The following is a 23,365-nucleotide window of genomic DNA, read 5'->3' on the forward strand; positions in this document are numbered from 1 at the left end:
CAAATGACCCAGCCAATATTCACAGTACTGTAACATCACTAAAGGCCATCATCTAAAGTGATACCTTTTATACAGATGAAATTCTATTGTTAACTTGAACTTTCATGCATTAAACTTTATTGAAAATTAGACTTTATACAAAAATTAGAGACAATATGGATTAAATAAAGGAAATTCTTCTATATATCTATGGACATGGCATTACTCAATCTCCCCAGTGGTGAGGATATAGCAGTACCACAAAGGTCAGGCTTAGCACCATGCTTGATTCATGGAAAATGTAAAGTTATATCTCATAAGTACTATTTACATTATGTAGGAGCCTAGGCATGTTGGAATGTAGGTGTGGGTCTGAGAACATCTCATATGTTCATATATGCCTACTGGTTATTGAATTTTCTCTGCTGCTGTCAACAGTCTCCGGTATCTTCACAGCCAGACTCATGCTCATATCTTCTGCCACTTTATCCCACCACGTGCACATTGGCAGGAAGAAGATAACCCCAGCTTCACCATGCTTAGTCTTTGTCAGGAACTCTCTTCTGGTCAAGCTCATATTTCTCACTCTACTGGATTCTGTACATGAGTCCAGTCTGTCTTCTACAAACATCTAGGTCTTCTACAGAGTTGGAGTTCTGAGGAACATTGCTTTATCTCCCACCCACTTTGGAATGTGCCTTGTCTTTTATTGTTCATATGTTTTTACTCTTAGTTGATAATTACCATGGCCCAGCCTCCTTTATTCTCCTTTACCTCAACAGGCTCATTCCTCTGAATGTTTTATTTAACGTGGCCACTGAATTAAAGGCACATTTATCAATAAAATTTCATCTTCTTAAGCTATTAAAATGTAAAAGCACAGAACAGATAATATCTTGCATGTATTAAATTGGTAAAAATGGGAGGGTAAAACTATCAAATGATTATCTGGATACAACCTACTGAGGAATCTTCATGAACTAAAATATTAACTTATGTGGCCATATTGGAGAATAATAAGCAACATTTCATAAAAGAAGAAAAGTAAGTAATCTAATACTTTATAATCTCACTTTATAAAGGGAGATTTATAGGATGATGTCCCTACCATTATGTTTTCTTTTGGGGCTTTGGATTTTAAACCTTCAACTAAAAAAATGAAAAAAATTTTGGAATTTATTAGTAAGGATAGAGTTCAAGGTGAGTAAAATATGCCATGCAAATGATCATCAGGATGGGACCAGTGATCAGGAATCAAAAAGAGAGTATAACTCAGTGAAATAATCATAAGTGCCTTCATGAACATGGTGATACATAACAATAAGGGTATTATTAAGTCAATAATTTATAATTTTTTTTAAAAACAGGACAAAAAATTCGACCTTGAAGTAAATGACTCACATAGGCCCAGGTCCATGGGTAAGGTTGTTCTTATTGTGTTAGTTTCTTACTGATTTCATAGAAAGTAAACAACATTTCATCACTTAACATCTTCTTGTTCCTGAGGTCAGAAACCCACTATGAGGCTTTAGGTCTAAAGAGTGTTAGCAGGACTGTTCCTGTCTGGAAGGTCAACCTGGGGATATTTCTATTTTTAGCTGCAATTTTTAGCTGTCATTCACATTCTTCATCTTCAACAGGCATCAGTCCAACATCTGCTTCCATGGTTGCAGCTCCCCCTTGATTGTACCTTCTTAACTGCCTCTCATAAAAGCCATCAGGAAGACCTTGACTGGACCCAGATGATCCAGGAAAATCTTCCCATTCAAAATACTTGACTTCATTTGCAGTCTTTTTTTCCATGTAAGGTCATATATTCATATGTTCCAGGAATTAGGAGGTTTATATTTGGAGAGTAGTTTCAGAGGAGAAGGTTTCCTTCTTCATCCTGGTATACCAAGATAAAAATTACAAGGTTTCAGAGAGAATTAACCTACAGTAAAATATAGTAGTATGAGTGGAAATCTGAAATTAAGCAAAAGGTTGGAATGACTTGACACAGCAATGACATAAATACATTGTATAAAACAAACAGAATAAAAGAAATATCACTTGAAAATTAAACATTAACACAAGGAATGAAATGGTCATTACAAAACAATGTTTTTTTGCTATAAAACTCAGGCAAACAGATTCATTAAGGAAGAATTCCAAGACAGGATGACAGGTCAATGTGAATAAAAGAATTTGGAGCTCTGCAAAATAGAGATGCTTAACAAGTGCATAACTGAATAAAAAACTGTCAGGGGCACTCTGAACAAGAGCTATGCACACACCTTTAAGTCCTGAGTAAAAAGGTACTGGACTGGTATTGCACCCTGAAATGCAAGTGGACTTTACCTCTGCTCCATAAGAAAGGAGCAGCTCTGGGAGTGGGCATAACCCAATGGAGTTGAATTACACCTATCTGTTTGTTATAATCCTACCCTTTTGCCCTTTTTTGGATAAAATGTTCCATGGATTAGCTCCCCCTATTAATAAAACCTGAGTTCAAGGCATGCTACCTCTCTTTCTTGCCTGCCTTGCCTTCTTTGTGGGAGCTGGGTCAGAGGGTCCATCACAGAACCCAAAGGGATTTTTGGTTCTTATATTTGGTCTTTTGATGCTGTCCCATAATTCTGGATGACACCCAAAGGGATGTCTTATGTGTCATTATTTCATGGGAGCCCAGTTCACCTGGAGTAACCCTGACTACTTTAGTCATGTATCATGAAAAATAACCTAATTGGAATCTGAAAGAAATAGAAGTGTAAAATTTAATATTTGATAAACAAATTTAGATAAAGTGAGGTGAAGAAAAGAGACAAAATATTATTTGAAATATACATATTTTTCATAACAGGCATTGAACCCAGAGGTACTTAACTACTGAGGCCATCCCCAGCACTTTTTATATTTAGAGATGGGATCTTCAGGAGTTGCCTACAGCCTCCTTAATTTGCTAAGGATGGCTTTCTTCTCATGATTCTCCTGCTTCGGCCTCCTGAGCTTCTGGGATTATAGGCATGAGCCACCATGCCCAGCTATAGAAATCATATTTAAATATTAAAGTCAGGCCCAGGTCCACCCACACTGTCCTCTGTAGGGCCCAGACACACAGCAGGCCTGTTCACCCCTTCCCCAGCAGGGCATACACTCACCACTTCTGACCAGTGGACTACTGCAGGAGCCAAGATCAAGCTCAGATCCACCCACACCCGCCTGTGCTGGACCCAGGTGCACAGCAGGCCCAGTCCACTCCTCCTCACATTGGGGAAGATACCCAACAGAGCCTAGACTCTTGTGCAGGACCACCCCTTCCAACCAGCAGACTACCAAGGGAGGTTAAGTCCAGTGGCCCAGATCCACCCATTCCACCTTATCCAGGTCCCAGATCCAGGATGCAGTAGCATTCATTGAGGGATGACAGCAGGGCCTGGAAGCTCAACATCAAGGTGAAGTACAGACAATCTGCATGGGTACTATAAGAATATAGGGTAGAAACTGTAATATCTCAAATCCATGCTGCAAAAAAGGAAGACACATAGACAACATGAAAAAACAAAGGAGGAAAGTGCCCCAAACAAACCAGGACACTATAATAACAGAACCCATGGACAGCGAAGTTGATGAAATGTCAGAGAAGGTTCATAATTGAAATGATCTGTGAATTAAAGAGTGATCTAAATGAGCAAATACAAGCAAAAATTGATTATCCAACAATGAAATAAGAGAGCAAATACAGGTAGCAAAATATTACTTCAAGAGAGAGATAGAGACCCTGAAAAAATCCCTAGAAATCCTTGAAATGAAGGATACAATAAATCAAATAAAAAACTTAATAGAAAGCATAACCAACAGACTAGATAACTTTGGAGAAAGAATGTCAGATAATGAAGACAAAGTATACAATCTGGAAAATAAAGTTGATCACATAGTGAAGCAAGTTAGAAACCATGAACAGAACATCCAAGTATTATGGGACAGCATCAAAAGACCAAATATAAGGGTTATTGGGATAGATAGGAAGGCACAGATTTTCAAACCAAAGGAATGCACAATCTCTTCAATGAGATGATATCAGAAAATTTCTCAAGCATGAAGAACGAATTTGAAAACCAAATAAAAGAGGCTTAACAAGAAACCAAATGTGCAAAATTACAATAGATATACACCAAGTCACATTATATTGAAAATGCCTAGCATAAGGAATAAGGAGAAAATATTAAAAGCCACAGAGTGAGGAATCAGATTACATAGAGGGGGAGACCAATTCGTATCTCAGCAGATTCTTCAACATAGACCCTCAAAGCCAGGAGATCGTGAAACAATATATAACAAGCCTTGAAAGAAAATGGATGCCAACCAAGAATCTTATATACAGCAAAATTAAGCTTTGGATTTGATGATGAAATAAAAACCTTCCATGATAAGCAAAAGTTAAAAGAATTTACAACTAGAAAGCCTGCACTACATTATTTTTGATATCTAAGGGAACAAAGAATATCAGGATGTAAAAACCAACGTGTAACCAAATCACATTAGCTTAAAAAACACAGGTCTATGTGAAGTACATGAGTCATTCATTTTTATTCATGTAATATGTGTAGTAATAAGAATGAACAAGTTAGACTCACCATGACATGGATGAGGCTTTCACATATAATGGGTGAAAGGAACCAGAAACAAAGTATAAATGTTGTATTTCTCTTACAAATTAAAAACAAACAAGCAAACAACAACAACAACAACAACAACAAAAGAGTCAACAACTTTAGGGTCATTTAGAAATCAAAGTAATTATTTTTGGATTTAGGATAGAAGCCAAAATTGAACATTGAGAATTCATGTGAATGTGATAGTTTGTTGGAAGTTGAGATATGAGGGTAGGGAGTGGAGATGGGACTACGAAGAATTAATCATGATGGTATTATCTATGAAAATACATGAATGTGGTGTGTTCTTGGATTGAGTGTGTCAAGTTCAGCTATTGAGGATCCTTCTACTATGAGCCTGTTTGAAACTGTTCACACCCTTCTAACAATCCAACATTTGTTCTGCTGGCTCATGCTGTCATATTGTTCATAGATGTTAATAGTTTTTTATATTAATCTTGTCTTTTTAGTCCACCTCTTCTCCACAGTTCCAAACAACTTTCTGTAGATTCAACATGCCTGAAAAAATATGTACATGTAAGAAATGTGGTTCTTGTTTGGTGTTCATGTTTATTTATCTATCCTTAAGCATACAGTAAAAGTCAACTATGTGAAATTCTCATTGAACATTTATGGTTTCCATGTACATGGATATCAAACTGATTCCTTGTGGGAGACCAACCTCGCATGTAACTAACTTAACTCCCCTGCTGGGTGATGTGGCATCAGGCACCCGGGCTACTAGACTGCCCCACTCTTCTAGGGTTCGAGTGATTTGTGTTTTTGTGTCTGGGTGTGTCTTGCTACAGCCCCATGGGTGGAGCTATGCTCACCTGTTCCTTTGTAATATAACCCCTTGCCCTGTTTAGGGTAGAATCTTCCATGGAAGTGCCTTGTGTCCCCTTCTCTTACTGTGCCCTTGGGTGTGGCCTACCCAGATGTCAACCTGCTGATGGTGGACATCATAAAGATAGACTCAGCCCCCTGAAACCTGACCCCTTGCCTCTTTTGAATAGCTTCTCCTCAATAAAAGGGGTCAGCGCATGCTCGCTCTCTCTCTCTCTCTCTCTCTCTCTCTCTCTCTCTCTCTCTCTCCCCCCCTGTGGACCCTTAAGGTCAGAGGAGCCATCACAGAGACCCCAATAAAAAAGGCATTTGTGTCTTTTGTGTGGTTATTTTGTGCAGACCAAGTAGCCCAGTTCAACTGGGGGTGACCCCTGAGCCTTTTAGTTGAGAGAACAGAAACATGGCAATTCCTATTACTAAATATTTTAAATATAGAGCAATATTCATTGTGTTAATGCATGCTATGGATGACTGTGTTTGCATGTGTCATTTGTTCTGGAACAGAGACTGCTATATTTCTTCTGTCAACCTGGGCATACTATGGTGTTATATTTATCAAGCTTCCTTATACTTAGCTCTGATCATATGATTGAGCTTTCTACAACTGGAAATGAGTGGAAGTCACATGTGTCATGGCAAGGCATGGCCATATAGAATCCAACATTTCTCCTTGCTCTTTCTTTTATAGCTGACTGGGATGTTGGTTATCCAAGATTGCCTAGAAAGCTCTACGCTCATGATGAAAAAGTTTTCTTCCATCCTGGTATATGAATGATAAATTATACCATGTAGGACAGTTATCATTTCCACCTGCTTCATGCTCTGAATCACTATTTAAATAAGAAGGATATTCCTCATAGTAGTTACTATTACCTGGCTGCTCTTAGGAAGTCATAGTGTAAAATGTTTTTGAGAGGTAAATAATCTCACTTGGTATACAATAAGTGGATGATTATGGTAGATGTAAATATATATATTCTCCTAGCCTATTTATGTGTTTGATATGTGTGTATCCACTATACACACAGATATAAATAGGTGTATGCGCTTGGTTTGTCTCAGATTGTACTCAGTAGCATCTTGAATACATACTGATTTTATTGAAGATCTCTGACTACAACTTCCCTCTCCAGGTCTCTCCAAGTGACCATTAAGAAAACACACAAACCTAAAACTTCATTAAAAATATCAGATTATCCTTAGAAAATTTTGTTAAGAATATAAGGTTGTCCTTAGAAATATGAACCACAATTTGGAATTATGCTTTGGTTCCTATTTTTCCCTTACCACCACTAAAAATGGTCCTATTCCATAGGAGCAATTTGTTCACAGTCAATCTATATATTTGCCACCACTATCTCATTTCCTATAAATAGTCAAATCTTATCTCACTTTAGTCATCATGGTTAAACAGAGTTTGTTTATGTCATTTTCTCTTTACATTTCACTTAGAATCTCTACACTTCTATCTTATAGTCTGAAACAAAACAATTTTTACTCCTGAGTATATAAATTCTATATGACTTTATATGCATTCCCGTACAACTAGTTTTAAAGTGTTTAATTTTCTTTCAATATTTCCCTTATTTATAATAGCCACTTTAATCCTCATTAAAAAGAAAAATTACTATTAGAAAAATGTAAACACTATTTCCCTAATTTAATTAGGAAGAAATCTAATGAAAGAAAATTGATGTGTATGGTGTCTCTGTCTAGGTGGCCTGGGCTCAAAACCACAGAGATAATACTTGGATCATCTACATATTTCCTTTACTCCCAGAAAACCTGGGTCCTCTGGAAAATCTCAGAAACCAGAAAAACACACTTTCTCCCTTTCTCCATCCTTCAGTACCTTCTTTTGCTCTTTTTATTCCCCTCATCCCCCTTCTCCTCCTAACTAGAAATCCTCCTTTCTTCCTTTTTAGAAGGCAGTTTGCAGTTATAATTAGGCCAAGAGATGCAACACATACTCCTTGACTTCTTTGCAGGCTGAGAGATGAATGCATTTTGCAGATATTTCCCTTTTCTTCATGGTGCAAATCTTTGGGGGGTAACTCAGATCAGGTAACTTTCTCTCAGAAGCTCAACTCTCCAAAAGTTAGCTGATGATGACAAAGAATCGTATCTGTACCTGAAGAACAAATACAAAATGGAGCAAGACTGAATTACTGTCCTGAGCACTGCTCAGTACAGCATTAGGGCTGTTATGAGACCAGTTATCACTAAGGCCTCAATGGTGTATTATGACCTATTGATGACATCACACTGTCCAATGACCCATGCAGTATTCACAGTACTGCAGCATTGTTAAAGGCCATCATCTAAGGTGATACTTTTTATACAGTGGAAATTTTATCATTAAATTGACCTTTCATAGATTGCACTTTATATCAAAATTACAGACAATATGAAATTCTTCTTTGCAGCTGTAGACACTGCATTACTTAATCTCCCCAATGGTGAGAGAGATTCAGGCTTATTGCCATGCTTGATTCATTGAAAAAGTGAAAGCTATATCTCATTAGTACTATTTACATTAGGTAGAATCCTAGGTGATAAGCATGCTGGAATATAGGTGTGGGTTTGAGAACATTCCATCCATTCATACACCCCTAGCAGTTATTGAATGTCCCCTCCTGCTGGCACAGTCTCCTTTATCTTTTCAGCCAGACTCATTCTTCTGCCACTCTCCTCATCACTTCTGCATTGGCAGGAAGAAGACAACACCAGCTTCACCAGACCTAGTCTTTGTCAGGAATTCTATTCTTGTCAAGCCCATATTTTTTATTCTACAGGATTCTGTCCTTGAACCCAGTCTGTCTTCTGAAAACATCAAAGTTCTATATAGTGTTTGAGCTCTGAGGAAGCTCTATTTTACCTCCCATCCATTTTGCAATGCCCTGTGTCTTTAAGAGTCCATGTTTTTACCCTTAGTATTAATAATTACCATTGCCTAGCCTCCATTACCTCCTTAGTCTCCTTCCTATGGAAGTTCTCCTACTTACCACTGAATAAGAGGCACAATTATCAGTAATATTACAGCTTTTTAAGCTATTTTAAAATGTAAATGCTAAAATAAGATACTATTTTGCATGTATCAAATTGGTAAAAATGGGAATGTAAAACTATACCAAATGATTATTTGAATAAAACCCAATAAGGAATCTGTCTGAACTAAAATGTTGATTTATGTGGCAATATTGGAGAAGGATATGGAAACATTTTATGAAACAAGAAAATAACCCACTACTTTATAATCTCAGTTTATAACAGGAGATTTGCAAGGATGGTATCCCTAGAATTCTTCTTCTTTGGGGGTTTTGTATTTTATTTTATTATTTTTTTTGGGGGGGTTTGTATTTTAAGCCTCCAACTTTAAAAAGAATGAATACAAAAATTTGGTGGGTAACTGAAATGAAATTCATTACTAACTATAGATGTAAAGCTGAGTAAAATATGCCATATGAAGGAGCATCAGGAGGGACCAGTGATCAGGAATCAAAAGAAAGCACAACTCAATCAAATAATCCCAAGTTTTTTCATGAACAGGCTGCTACACAATACTAAGGGTATTATTAACACAATAATCTATAATTTTTAACAGGGCAAAAAATAATATTTTACCTCAAATATGACTAATGCTTATGTCCATGGGAAACAGTTGTTCTTATTGTGTTAGTTTCCTACTGCTTTTATAAAAAAATTATCAATTCTTTTTGCTTAAAACATATATGTATTATCCTGTATTTCTTGAGGTCAAAATCCAAAATTCTAATTTCTTGAGGGGCTTGAGGACTTAAATCAAGGTGTCAGCAGGACTGATCCTGTCTGGATGCTCAACTTGATAATATTTCCATTTTCCATTGTAGGTTCCAGAGCTGGCCGCAATCCTTAGCTGTTGTTCATGTTCTTCATCTTCAACGGGCATCAGTCCAACATACACTTCTGTGGTCACAGCTCCACTCTGATAGACACTTTCTTAGCTGCCTGTCATAAAGGCCATTATGATGACCTTCACTGTACCCAGATGATCCTGGAAAATCTTCCTATTCAAAATCCTTGACTTCATTATATCTGCAAAGTCTTTGCAAGGTCACATATTCATAGGTTCCAGGGATTAATAGGCTTACATTTGGGGAAGGGCATGGTCAGAGGAAAGGGTTCTTTCTTCATCCTGCTCTTCCAAAATAAATCACAAAGTTTCAGAGAGAATTCAGCTTAGTAAAATACAGTAGTATGAGTGTGGAAACCTGAAATTGAGCAAAAATTTGGAATGAATTACACAGCAATGATAACACATATTGATTAGGACAGAACAGCATGAAAGAAACAAAATGTTACTTAAACATTATCACAAGAAATGAAATGGTTCTGTAGTTTTCGTTGTATAGTTCTTTCACCTCTTTTTTTAGGTTGATTCCCAAGTATTTTATTTTATTTTTTTTGAGGATATTGTGAATGGGGTGGTTGTTCTCATTACCATTTCAGAGGATTTGTCACTGATATACAGGAATACCTTTGATTTATGCGTGTTGATTTTATATCCTGCCACTTTGCTGAATTCATTTACTAGGTCTAATAGTTACTTGGTAGACCCTTTTGGGTCTCCTAGGTGTAGGATCATGTCATCCACAAATAGTGATAATTTAAGTTCTTCTTTTCCTATCTTTCTGCCTTTAATTTCTTTCATCTGTCTAATTGCTCTGGCCAGTGTTTCGAGAACTATGTTGAATAGAAATGGTGAGAGAGGGCATCCCTGTCTTGTTCCAGATTTTAGAGGGAATGCCTTCAATTTTTCTCCATTAAGAATGATGCTAGCCTGAGGCTTATCATAGATAGCTTTTACAATGTTGAGGTATGTTCCTGTTATCCCTAGTTTTTCTAGTGTTTTGAAAATAAAGGGATGCTGTACTTTGTCAAATGCTTTTTCTGCGTCTATCGAGATGATCATATGGTTCTTATCTTTAAGTCTATTGATGTGGTGAATAACATTTATTGATTTCCATATATTGAATCAGCCTTGCATCCCAGGGATGAATCCTACTTGATCATGATGGACGATCTTTTTGATATGTTTTTGTATCCGATTTGCCAGAATTTTATTGAGGATTTTTGCATCTATGTTCATTAGAGATATTGGTCTGTAGTTTTCTTTCTTTGAAGTGTCTTTGTCTGGTTTAGGAATCAGGGTGATGTTGGCCTCGTAGAATGAATTTGGAAGTTCTCTCTCTTTTTCTATTTCCTGAAATAGCTTGAAAAGTATTGGTATTAGTTCTTCTTTAAAGGTTTTGTAAAACTCTGCTGTATACCCATCCAGTCCTGGGCTTTTCTTGGTTGGTAGTCTTTTGATGGCTTTTTCTATTTCCTCAATTGATATTGGTCTGTTTAGGTTGTGTATATCCTCCTGACTCAATCTGGGCAGATCATATGACTTAAGAAATTTATCAATGCCTTCACTATCTTCTATTTTATTGGAGTATAATGTTTCAAAATAATTTCAAATTATCTTCTGTATTTCTGTTGTGTCTGTTGTGATATTGCCTTTTTCATCCCGTATGCTAGTAATTTGAGTTCTCTCTCTTCTTCTCTTCTTTAGCATTGCTAAGGGTCTGTCTATCTTATTTATTTTTTCAAAGAACCAACTTTTAGTTTTGTCTATTTTTTCAATTGTTTCTTTTGTTTCAGTTTCATTGATTTCAGCTCTGATTTTAATTATTTCTTGCCTTCTACTACTTTTGCTGTTGTTTTGCTCTTCTTTTTCTAGGGTTTTGAGATGAAGTGTGAGGTCATTTATTTGTTGTTTTTTTCTTTTTTTGAGGAATGAACTCCAAGCAATGAATTTTCCTCTTAGAACTGCTTTCATTTTGTCCCATAGATTCTGATATGTTGTGTCTGTGTTTTCATTTATCTCTAAGAATTTTTAAATTTCCTCCTTGATGTCTTCTGTAACCCATTGATCATTCAGTAACATATTGTTCATTCTAAAAATGATACAGGATTTAGGATTTTTCCTTCCTTCTTTCCAGTTTCATTCCATTATGATCAGATAAGATGCATGGTATTATCTCTACTCCTTTATAATTTCTAAGAGATGCTCTGTGACATAATATACCTTGTTCCTGGATAGGCAGAACTAATATCATTAAAATGGCCATATTTCCAAAAGTACTCTATAGGTTTAATGCAATGCCAATCAAAATCCCAATGGCATTCCTCACAGAAATAGAAAAAGCAATCATGAAATTCATCTGGAAAAATAAAAGACCCAGAATAGCAAAAGCAATTCTAAGCAGGAAGAGTGAAACAGGCAGTAGAGCGATACCAGATTTTAAACTATACTACAGAGCAATAGTAACAAAAATATCATGGTACTGGTACCAAAACAGGCAGGTAGACCAATGGTACAGAATAGAGGACACAGAGCCAATCCACAAAATTACAACTACCTTATATTAGACAAAGATGCCAAATGCATGCAGTGGAGAAAGGATAGCATCTTAAACAAATGGTGCTGGGAGAACTGGAAATCCATATGCAACAAAATGAAATTGAATCCCTTTCTCTCACCTTGCACAAAAGTTAACTCAAAATGGATCAAGGAGCTAGGAATCAAACCAGAAACTCTGCATCTAATAGAAGAAAAAGTTGGCCCTAATCTCCATCTCATGGGGTCAGGCTCCAAATTCCTTAACAGAACACCTATAGCACAAGAGTTAAAATCAAGAATCAACAAATGGGACATACTCAAACTAAAAAGTTTTTTCTCAGCAAGAGAAATAATAAGAGAGGCAAATAGGAAGCCTACATCTTGGGAACAAATATTTACCCCTCACACTTCAGATAGAGCTCTAATCTTCAGAGTATACAAAGAACTCAAAAAATTAAACAACAAGAAAACAAATAACCCAATCAACAAATGGGCCAAGGATCTGAACAGACACTTCTCAGAGGAGGATATACAATCAATCAATAAATACATTAAAAAATGCTCACCATCTCTAGCAATCAGAGAAATGCAAATTAAAACCACTCTAAGATACCATCTCACTCCAGTATGAATGGCAGCCATTATGAAGTCAAACAATAACAAGAGCTGGTGAGGATGTGGGGAAAAGGGTTCACTTGTACATTGCTGGTGGGACTGCAAATTGGTTCAGCCAATTTGGAAAGCAGTATGGAGATTCCTTGGGAAGCTGGGAATGGAACCACCATTTGACCCAGCTCTTCCCCTTCTTGGACTATACCCAAAAGACCTAAAATGAGCATACAACAGGGACACAGCTACATCAATGTTCATAGCAGCACAATTCACAATAGCTAGACTGTGGAACCAACCCAGATGCCCTTCAATAGATGAATGGATAAAAAAATGTGGCATTTATACACAATGGAATATTACTCAGCACTAAAAAATAACAAAATTATGACATTTGCAGGGAAATGGATGGCATTAGAGCAGATTATGCTAAGTGAAGCTAGCCAATCCCTAAACAACAAATGCAAAGTGTCTTCTTTGATATAAGGGGGTGACTCAAAACAGAGCAGGGAGGAAGAGCATGAGAAGAAGATTACCTTTAAATAGGGATGAGAGGTGCATGGGAATGGGAGAGAGAAGGGGAATTGCATGGAAGATGGTAGGAGACCCTCATTGTTATGCACAATTACATATAAGATGGGGTGAGGGGGAAAAAGATATATAGAGAGAAACATGTCACAGTAGATTGGGTAGAAACAGGTGATGGGAGGGGTGGGGAGGGGAGGGGGCATAGGAAGGGTAGCAGAATACAATAGACACTAGTATGGCCCTATGTATAAACATGGCCTGTATAACCAATGTGATCCTGCAATCTGTACATGTGGAAAAATAAGATTACGTACCCCATTTGAATCAAATGTATGATATGTCAAGATCATTGTAATTTTTTTGAGCAACTAATAAAAAAAAGAAAAAAAAGAAATGAAACGGCAATTTCAAAAGAATGTTTCATGCTAAAAACTCAGGTAAACAAATTTAATAATGAATAAATGCAAGACAGGATGACTGGTCAACATGAATAAAAGAATTTGGAGAGTTTGTAGATCTGGAAAATAGAGATACTAAACAAGTGCATAACTGAATAAGTAACCTAATAAGAATCTGAAATATAAGGAAGCATAGATCTTAACATTTGATAAATAATTTTAGATAAAGTAAGTTGAAGAAAAGAAAAACATATAATTTGACACATTTTTGTATCAGAAATTTAACTCAGGGGTGCTTAACCACTGAACCACATCTCTAGCCCCTTTCATGTTTTATTTTGAGACGGATCTTGCTAAATTGCTTAGGGCCTCAGCATGCTGTTGAGGCTGGCTTTGAACTCATGAAACTCCTGCCTCAGACTCTCAAGCAGCTGGAATTCCAGGTATGCACCACTGCACCTGGCCAAAGAAAACATCTTTAAAAAGAAAAATCAAAGAATGCAACAAAGTAATAATTATAGCTTCTGACAAAAAATATATTAACAACTTAAATATGTAATATAGCCAACTCAAAAATAAATGTAAATGTCAAGAAATAAAATAAACCCAAATTTCAGTGTTAGAACACAGGGAAACCTTGACCAGAATCATCTTGGAATGCAGGTAGAAGTACAACAGTGTGGGAATTAGTAATTATTTAATTTTTGAAGAATAAATTCTGTTTCACTTTTTATCTTTCCTTCTTAACACATGATACCTTTATGAGCTTTATTGATGTATAATTGTTATTCAATAAAGCAACTTATTTTAGGTATATATTGAATGGGTCTGATTCTGATACCCATTTGGCCTTCTATTTATAGACAAAGAGAAGTATGATATTCCTCTGGGATAATATCTAACTCATGTTGAGAATAGAGAAATAAATCAATACCACAAAGCCAAAGGTTAACTATTTTCTCTAATATGCAAATGATAACTCACAATAAGGTGGGGGCACTAGGGAAGAATAGTGTTACCTTAGATTAGGTGGAGGGAAGTGATGGGAGGGGAAGGGAAGAGATGTGGGGATAGGAAAGATAATAGAATGAAACAGACATTACACTCAGAAAAATGCAATTATATCCCATCTATGTATGACATATCAAAGTGCATGAATGCAATCTATTGTCATAAAACAAAAAATTTTTAAAAATAATCACTATTAAATTTTCAAATTATTAGTTTTTAATAACTTTTGAATTTCAATTTTAATATGTATTAGTTATACAAAATCACTAGTTCATGATAAGAGCAAAATAAAATAATATTAATCTGTGAAAAAAGTTTGGAAAATTTTGCATAGTTTTTCATTTTTGGCCAAGTACCTCCTTTTGTAAGCACATTTCTTAATAATAGGTAAATTGCAAAAGTTTCTGATGTTTTAAGGAAGAGACTGTAAGAGACCTAATGAATGCATTTGTTTTCCTTTCTTCTTATTAAAACAAGAAAAAGTTTTATTTATCTGAGTTTCCATTAGCTCAGCCATGCCAGACCCACTACCTGCCCAACCTCACCAGATTATTTTTTTGTTGGAGGCAACATAATTACTGAATTTATATTTATACTACAGAGCTATACTAACAAAAATTGCATGATCCCAAAACAGACATGTAGAGTAATGGTGTAGAATAGAAGTCACAGAGACAAATCCATACCCATGGGGTCTTTTGATCCTTGACAAAAGTGCCAAAAGCATACACTGGAGAAAAGACAGCCTCTTAAACAAATGGTGCTAGAAAAACTGCTAATGCATATGAAAAAGAATGAAACTGGATCCCTATAATTTCACTCTGCACAAAAATCAACTCAACATGTATTGAAGACCTAGGAATTAGACCAGAAAGTATTTACTCCTAGAAGAAAACAGGGCCAACACTCCAGCATATAGACACAGGCAACAACTTTCTCCATAGAATGCCTAAAGCTCAGAAATTAAAAACACCTCTTCACAGCAAAGTAAACAATTAAAAATGTGGGTGAAAACCTACAGAATGGGAGAAAATCATTGCTAGATACTCCAAGGAGGTGAACGATGAAAGGTCTTTTGATAAAAAAGGGATACAAAGTTCAAGCCACATGTCAATAGAATAGTAGAATTATTGTGAAAAACCATGCCTTTATCAAGATCAACCCACTCAGACTGATAGGGTGTCTGATAACTCACATTTTAGCATCACATAGAGCTCTCAAGTACTCACTAGATGTTATGGTTTGGATGTTATATGGGCCCCAAAAGCTCATATGTGAGGCAATTAAAAACATTTAGAGGAAAAATGATTGGATTATCAGAGTCTTAACCTAATCAGTGAATTAATCTCATGATGACATTAAGTGAGTGGTAACTGAAGGTGGGTAGGGTGTGGCTGGAGGAGGTGGATCATTGGAGCATACATTTTGGGGTGTATATTTTGTATCTGGAGATCTCTCTCTCTCTGTCTCTCTGTCTCTCTCTCTCTGTCCTTTCTGATCATCATGCAAGCTGCTTTCTTCCAACATAGTCTTCTGCCATGATGTTCTGTTGTAATTTTGTATATTTGGAGTCCTGCATGCCTCCAGTATTTGGTTTTCATTTGATTCTTAAAGTTTGGAAAATTTTCTAATAGTATTTCATTGTAAAGTTTGTTCATTCCTTTAATTTGTAGTTCAGAGCCTTCATCTATCTTGATGAATCTCAGATTTGGCCTTTTAATGATATCCCATATTTCTTGAATATTCTTTTCATAGTCTCTAAAAAATCTTTTCTCTATAGTCAACATTATTTTTAATATTATACATTTTGTCTTCAGTGCCTGAAAATCTACCTTCTACATGTTATAGTCTGTTGGTGATGCTTTCCATGGAATTTTTAACTTGGTTTACTTATTTCTTCATTTTTTGAGGATTTCAAATTGATTCTTTTTCAGGATTTCTAGCTCCTTATTGAAGTGATATTTCACTTTTTGTATTTTATCTCTGCTATGACTCTGTACAACATCTTTTTCTGCATAGAACAGTTTAACTATAAACTTTCTAAATTCCTTCTCTGACATTTCCTCCACTGTGGTGTCAATGAAGTCAGTTTGTGTTCATGGACTGTTTGTGGTGGATTGTTCCCTTGCCTTTTCATATTTTTTCTGTGTCTACACATTTACCAGTTTGTGTTGGAAGTAGCAGAGATTCTACCCTATGGACTTGTAATGTTCCCATAAATTTCCAGTACCTCTAAGATTAGGGGGAGAAAAATAATAGCTACAACCAGTGCAAACAACATACAGCATTAAATTAAATACTTAGTTCCTACTATGACATCTACAATGATAATTGGCATAATAAACAGAAATGGTAGGGTCAGAAATTTTCATCAGTTAAAACAGTAAGTCATTATGTGTTTTATTTGGCATTAAATCAAACAATAGGTGTCATCTATGGCATAATGACACAGTATTAATATTTGCAACAGCTGGGGCTGGGGATGTGGCTCAAGTGGTAGCGTGCTCGCCTGGCATGCATGCCGCCTGGGTTTGATCTTCAGCACCACATACAAACAATGATGTTGTGTCCACCGAAAACTGAAAAATAAATATTAAAAATTCTCTCTCTTTAAAAAAATATTTGCAACAGCGTTAATGGTGGGGCAGGTGTTATATAAACTAACTCATGCTAGAAGATGTTAAGAATAGAGATAATTAAGAAAAAAGTGAGCTAGGTTTGTAGAAAAGAGTTTACAATTTCAAAAGTTTTGAATAGAAATAATGCAGAAGAGATGTAGGATGTGATGGTTATTTGGGAGGAGAGGAAAATAGAAGTAAGAAATTAAAGGAAGAGTGAAAGAGAAAATAGAATTTGGTTAATAGCAAAAGAAAAGAGAGAAAAGGAAGAGAAACAGAAATGAAAAGCTATACAAAATGTACCCAAATATACTAATCAAAAGTGCGTGCATGCGCGCACGCATGCACACACACACACACACACACACGGGGGGTGGGTGGGAGAGGGAGAGATAAGAAAAAAGGAGATTCTTGATGAAAAATTAAGAAATTTTTTCCATCAAGATGGTTAAGATAGTCACTAAGGATATATGTTCACTGTCAATGTCCAACTATCTTTCTTTCAATTTCTTCTTGAGGTATGTACTGATCATGACAGTAGAGGCCATGGGTTTTTAAAACCTTCCTCTTTTTATGTTGCTCACCCAGTTGCCAGTTGGAGTTCAAAAATTTTCAGCTTCTTTTCTTGGCAGTATGAGTTAGGATGAGATAAAAAATTTGGAGTTTTGTTTGCACAGACTAGATTGATGCACTTTTAGGGTGGGGCCACTGCAGAGTTCTGTGGGAGGATTTCCTGTAGGTGGAATTTCTGTAGGTGGTGCTTAGGTCTAGTCAGAACCCAGGTGCTTTGTTTGGTGGGATTAGATCAACACACCTGTACAGTCTGGCATTTGCCCATCTCCACTGGGAGAGTATACCCCAGGAGTCTCCCCAAAGTTCCACTTTTGGGGTGTAGGATTAAATCTTTGACTCCTTTCTACTACCTGTGGACACTTGCTTTCCAGGTTCCCCAGGCTTGGTTCCTGAGTGTAATCACACCCACATGTTCAAATTCCTGGCCCACTTCAGCTGGTCCTGTGAGCCACCAGACATAAAGGAGGAAGGGAGCTGGTCTTCCTTCATCTCTCTCTGACTTGTATTCACCTGGGTAAAATACTCTCCATGCCTGTTTTGCTCTCATTTTGTTAGATACAGTCTGGGTCATAGGGCAGGTGCCTGCCAGGCAGACCTTGTGTTAGACCCAGTTCAGATCTCCCAATTCCATAGTTGCCGTTGAAGCATTCTTGCCTCAAGATGACTCCTGCATTGACTCTCCATAAACAGTTGGGAACACTGGGCACTCTCTATGTGTAAAACAGTCTGTGGATCAGCTTAGTGCAGCCTGTCCCTTCAATTTCAGGGTTTTTGATATTGTCTGTCTTTTGTGCTTAACAGTGGTTTTCCTCAATTCCTGTTGTAGCATCATCGCTACTGCTATTGCCACTGTGACTACTACCAATGTGACTCCAATGTTGTCTTTTGCCTTCATTTAAAGAACCCAAATTTCTAAGTCCCTAAGGCACTCTGACTCTCCAATATTGATTTTTAGTGAAATCTCTCTTATGCCCATCTTGCTGAACAGCCATATTCCCACTGCTAGAATCGTAGGTCACAGAATAACAAGAAATACAGCTTTTGTCTACCCTGCCATGCTGATTATCTGAGAGTCTTGCAATATTGAAAGTCCAAGGTTCACTCACCACCTATTCCAATAGTTCAAAATGAGAGGTACAGGACTTCCATGTTGGGATTGGGCCTCAGGATTTCAACAAGAGTGGGAAATCAAAATTTGAGTGAAAGAGAGTAATTGAGCATGGCAAGCACAAGTGGTGAGGCAGTTCAGCAGAACACTGAGCTGCAGGAGGTCTTGACAGTGGGGACTTGATCATAAGGTTAAAATGGATAATGCATTTTTGGCACTCGGCATGAATACATTGAATGGCAATTTAAAAACTTGAGCAAATATAGCTTACAGAATTTCAAAATTCAATCTATGAGTGTGACACAAAATTAAGACATATAATCCAAACTAAAGACTACACAGTGAATATATAATGTTTTTATTTTCTCAGGAGAAAATATCTTCTTTAGGGAAATAGCTGGTCACATGGGTAGGAAATTTGATCCAAGTGGGGTGAATCACTCCATTGCCTTATCATTGGTTATGAACCCAAATAGGACCACTGATAATTCATATGATATATTTCTCTGTGAAATATTGAAAATGGTGTTAATTATTAAAAATGTGTTTCCATCTATCAGAGAATTATCATGTGCTGATTTTGGTAGAATACATCATTCTACTGCCACCTTCTGGAAAATCAGGGTATATAAAATAAATGGCCTCTATGATTAAAAAAAAATTACACCTAGAGCAGCAGCTTTTCACCCTACCAACACATCACAGTAATGGGCTGAAGTGCATGTCTATGACCCATGCTAGGTCAATCAAAATCCTCTCCTGGCTGCTTGTTGTGATCACCTTTTTGCTAGTTGCAAAGTTGTGAAAATGTAAGCTTGCACTCACCAGTGACCAGGGTTCAACTGCTCAATCCTCAAAAAGGAGATGGGATATACTGAGAAAAAAATAGTTCTGATAGTTCTAGAATTTCTGGCTCCAAATTGTACTTGAAAATTTTTTTTATTATTATTAGTTGTTCAAAACATTACAAAGCTCTTGACATATCATATTTCATACATTTGGTTCAAGTGGGTTATGAATTCCCATTTTTCCCCCGTATACAGATTGCAGAATCACATCAGTTACACATCCACGTTTTTACATACTGCCATATTAGTTTCTGTTGTATTCTGCTGCCTTTCCTATCCTCTATTATCTCCCCTCCCCTCCTATCTTCTCTCTCTACCCCATCTACTGTACTTCATTTTTCTCCCTTGTTTTTTTTCCACTTTCCCTCACTTCCTCTTATATGTAATTTTGTATAACGATGAGGGTCTCCTTCCATTTCCATGAAATTTTCCTTCTCTCTCCCTTTCCCTCCCACCTCTCGTCCCTGTTTAATGTTAATCTTCTTCTCATGCTCTTCCTCCCTGCTGTGTTCTTAGTTGCTCTCCTTATATCAAAGATGAATTTGGCATTTGTTTTTTAGGGATTGGCTAGCTTCACTTAGCGTAATCTGCTCTAGTACCATCCATTTCCCTGCAAATGCCATGATTTTGTCATTTTTTAGTGCTGAGTAATTCTCCATTGTGTATAAATGCTACATTTTTTTTAACCATTCATCTATTGAAGGGCATCTAGGTTGGTTCCACAGTCTAGCTATTGTGAATTGTGCTGCTATGAACATCGATGTAGCAGTATCCCTATAGTATGCTCTTTTAAGGTCTTTAGGGAATAGTCCGAGAAGGGGGATAGCTGGGTCAAATGGTGGTTCCATTCACAGCTTTCCAAGGAATCTCCATACTGCTTTTCAAATTGGCCACACCAATTTGCAGTCCCACCAGCAAGGAACAAGTGTACCCTTTTCCCCACATCCTCGCCAGCACTTGTTGTTTGACTTCATAATGGCTGCCAATCTTACTGGAGTGAGATGGTATCTTAGGGTGGTTTTGATTTGCATTTCTCTGACTGCTAGAGATGGTGAGCATTTTTTCATGTACTTGTTGATTTTTTGTATGTCCTCCTCTGAGAAGTGTCTGTTCAGGTCCTTGGCCCATTTATTGATTGGGTTATTTGTTTTCTTATTGTTTATTTTTTTGAGTTCTTTGAATACTCTGGATATTATGGCTCTATCTGAAGTGTGAGGAGTAAAAATTTGTTCCCATGATGTAGGCTCCCTATTTACTTCTCTTATTGTTTCTATTGCTGAGAAAAAACTTTTTAGTTTGAGTGAGTCCCATTTGTTGATTCTTGTTTTTAATTCTTGTGCTATGGGTGTCTTATTAAGGAATTTGAAGCCTGACCCCACAGTATGTAGATCAGAGCCAAATTTTTCTTCTATCAGACGCAGAGTCTCTGTTTTGATATCCAGCTTCTTGATCCATTTTGAGTTAACTTTTGTGCATGGCAAGAGAAAGGGATTCAGATTCATTTTGTTGCATATGGATTTCCAGTTTTCCCAGCACCATTTGTTGAAGATGCTATCTTTCTCCATTGCATGCTTTTAGTACCTTTGTCAAATATAAGATAGTTGTAATTTTGTGGATTGGTCTCTGTGTCTTCTATTCTGTACCATTGGTCTACCTGCCTGTTTTGGTACCAGTACCATGCTGTTTTTGTTACTATTTCTCTGTAGTATAGTTTGAAGTCTGGTATCGCTATACCGCCTGATTCACTCTTCCTGCTTAGAATTGCTTTTGCTATTCTGGGTCTTTTATTTTTCCATATGAATTTCATGTTTGCTTTATCTATTTCTACAAGAAATGCCGTTGGGATTTTGATTGGCATTGTATTAAACCTATAGAGAACTTTTGGTAAAATTGCCATTTTGATGATGTTAGTTCTGCCTATCCATGAACAGGGTATATTTTTCCATCTTCTAAGATCTTCTTCTATTTCTCTCTTTAGGGTTCTGTAGTTTTCATTGTATAAATTTTCACCTCTTTTGTTAGGTTGATTCCCAAGTATTTTATTTTTTTTGAGGATATTGTGAATGGGGTGGTTGTCCTCATTTCCATTTCAGAAGATTTGTCACTGATATACAGAAATGCCTTTGATTTATTTGTGTTGATTTTATATTCTGTCACTTTGCTGAATTCATTTATTAGCTCTAGTAGTTTCTTTGTAGACCCTTTTGGATCTTCTAGGTATAGGATCATGTCCTCTACAAATAGTGATAATTTAAGTTCTTCTTTTCCTATTTTTATGCCATTAATTTCTTTTGTCTGTCTAATTGCTCCGGCCAGTATTTCAAGAACTATATTGAATAGAAGTAGTGAGAGAGGGCATTCCTGTCTTGTTCCAGATTTTAGAGGGAATGCCTTCAGTTTTTCTCCATTTAGAATGATGCTATCCTGAGGCTTAGCATAGATAGCTTTTACAATGTTGAGGTAAGTTTCTGTTATCCCTATTTTTTTTAGTGTTTTGAACATAAAGGGAAGCTGTACTTTGTCGAATGCTTTTTCTGTGTCTATTGAGATGATCATATGGTTCTTATCTTTAAGTCTATTGATGTGGTGAATAACATTTATTGATTTCTGTATATTGAACCAGCCTTGCATCCCAGAGATGAATCCTACTTGATCATGGTGCACAATTTTTTTTGATATGCTTTTGTATCCAATTTGCCAGAATTTTATTGTGGATTTTTGCATTTAGGTTCATTAGAGATATTGGTCTGTAGTTTTCTTTCTTTGAAGTGTCTTTGTCTGGTTTCGGGATAAGGGTGATGTTGGCCTCATAGAATGAATTTGGAAGAGCTCCTTCTTTTTCTGTTTCCTGAAATAACTTGAAAAGTATTGGTATTAACTCTTCTTTAAAGGTCTTGTAAAACTCTGCTGTATACACATCCTGTCCAGGGCTTTTCTTTGTTGGTAGTCTTTTGATGGCTTCTTCTATTTCCTCCTTTGTTATTGGTCTGTTTAAATTGTGTGTAGCTTCCTGACTCAATCTGGGCAAATCATATGACTTACGAAATTTATAGATATCTTCACTATCTTCTATTTTATTGGAATATAGGGTTTCAAAATAATTTCTAATTGTCTTCTGTATTTTTGTAGTGTCCATTGTGATATTGCCTTTTTCATCCCATATGTTAGTAATTTGAGTTCTCTCTCTTCTTCTCTTCGTTAGCATGGCTAAGGGTCTGTCGATCTTTTTTATTTTTTCAAAGAACCAACTTTTAGTTTTGTCAATTTTTTCCATGGTTTCTTTTGTTTCAATTTCATTGATTTCAGCTCTGATTTTAATTATTTCTTGCCTTCTGCTACATTTGCTGTTGTTTTGCTCGTCCTTTTCTAGGGTTTTGAGATGAAGTGTGAGCTCATTTATTTGTTTGTTTTTTCTTTTTTTGAGGAATGAACTCCAAGCAATGAATTTCCCTCTTAAAACTTCTTTCATTGTGTCCCATAGATTCAAATATGTTGTGTCTGTATTTTCATTCATCTCTAAGAATTTTTTGATTTCCTCCTTTATGTCTTCTGTGACCCATTGATCATTCAGTAACATATTGTTCATTTTCCAGGTGATGCAGGATTTTTCCTTCCTTCTTTTATCATTGGTTTCCAGTTTCATTCCATTATGATCAGATAATATGCATGGTATTATCTCCACACCTTTATATTTACTAAGAGTTGCCCTATGGGATAATATATGGTCTATCTTTGAGAAGGATCCATGTGCTCCTGAGAAGAACGTATATCCACTTGATGATGGTT

This window comes from Marmota flaviventris, chromosome 5 (genome assembly GCF_047511675.1).
Source record: "Marmota flaviventris isolate mMarFla1 chromosome 5, mMarFla1.hap1, whole genome shotgun sequence".
Taxonomy (NCBI): Eukaryota; Metazoa; Chordata; class Mammalia; order Rodentia; family Sciuridae; genus Marmota; species Marmota flaviventris.